Raw genomic sequence first — 1,229 nt, 5'->3', positions numbered from 1 at the left:
AGCGATTGCGAAAAAGATTTTGTTTTTATATTTATTTTATATTCTTTTTTATTTTATTTGATTTATGTATATATTTAATTTTACTTTATTTTATTTTCATTTGTTTTATTTTATATGTCATTTTTTGTTTTGCTATTAGTTAATTTAATTTTTTAGAGTTAAATTTTATTAAAAAAGTCAGCAACAACTAACTGAAAGTAACGTTAAAAAATTATAGAACTTATAAAAAATTAAGAAAAAAGAAATAAATGACAGTTATACTGGCCGTGTGACTCGAACCCACGCACTTGCGGTTCGTTAATCCGCGTTACTGCCGTCTGTTACGACAAAATTATTATGCACATTTGTGTGCTAGTTAATCTGCATAAGCATGCCCGTCTGTGTCGCGTTTATGAGCCGTTCAGTGCACACATCGATTAACTCCACTAAACCTAAAATTTTTGTGTCAAAGCACTTGGTATAGTCATTACTTATCACGTTTATAACTTTATATAACATACAATAGTACATATTATTTATAACATCATTTATTTTATTTTATAATATAAATGGAATTTAAAAAAATATTGTACATTATTTGATAGCATCTCCCAACTTTTGGTTGATGGAGTTAATCAATCAATCATATAAGAATAATAAACAAACCGATTATCCAAATTGAACAAATTTGGTAGCTTTTAAACAGAAATAACGAACAAAGATTGCCACCTCTATTAATAATTTTTTTTTAATACAAAAGAAATTCATATACCTGACCCAAGGTTGGTTCTACAGCAACTAAATAAAAATTTTTATTGAAATATTTTTCAATAGGTGGTCTTCCTCGTTTATACATTTCAGTTTTAAGGCTACTTTGGATAAGCGGTTTGTTTATTATTAAGAAAGGACTTTTATTTCGGCCTTAAAAAGTATTTGGCCAAGTTTAACTGTAAAAAATAACCGTTATTTTCGGTCCCTCATTTAAAATATAAGTCATTTAAAATATAAGTCATGTATAGAAAAAAAAAAAAAATCCCTCTCCACTTTCCCATTAACACTACAGGGGTTTTTTCAATTAACATCACTACCCATCATCTCGCGTATTTTTTAACTGACCTGGCGGAACTCAGATAAATAGCCGAGTTTGTGTTGTTGCTTTGCATGTATTTCATCATTTAAGCGAGTGTTCTTTTGCAACTCGGCTGCAAAAGAATGCACCTATACTTACACAAAAACTAATTAATATTCAT

Source organism: Rhagoletis pomonella, unplaced genomic scaffold (genome assembly GCF_013731165.1).
Source record: "Rhagoletis pomonella isolate Grant_MI unplaced genomic scaffold, Rhpom_1.0 Rhpom_scaffold_00010, whole genome shotgun sequence".
Classification (NCBI taxonomy): domain Eukaryota; kingdom Metazoa; phylum Arthropoda; class Insecta; order Diptera; family Tephritidae; genus Rhagoletis; species Rhagoletis pomonella.
Note: the sequence above shows the minus strand (reverse complement) of the source record.